The sequence below is a fragment of the Eimeria mitis genome, genomic scaffold, assembly GCF_000499745.2.
Source record: "Eimeria mitis Houghton genomic scaffold, Emh_scaff2481, whole genome shotgun sequence".
Taxonomy (NCBI): Eukaryota; Apicomplexa; class Conoidasida; order Eucoccidiorida; family Eimeriidae; genus Eimeria; species Eimeria mitis.
Genome location: NW_013570820.1, coordinates 7,088 through 7,389, shown reverse-complemented (window position 1 = coordinate 7,389; position 302 = coordinate 7,088).

Sequence of the window (302 nt, the reverse complement as noted above, 5' to 3'; positions counted from 1 at the left end):
TCAGCGGGCAGACACCGCCCTCAGCCGCCACTTGTACAATCACTTTCGTGCAATTACGCTAGTTCTTCCAAGTTGAATGCTCTCCCGCCATGGTTTTGCCGCGACACTACAAAACGGCAGCAACTCCCTACAGTCTGCCTATCGCCCGAAACGAGGGAAACGGGTGGACGGTGTTGTGTCTGCCTCGCTTTGCTGCGGTTTGCTGTTCTTTGGCTTCTGATTCTTGTTTTTGCTTGCTATGCGCCATCTTTTGTTTGTTTCGCTAGCGCTCCACTTACCCCTTCCCCCGCTGTCTCCTGACT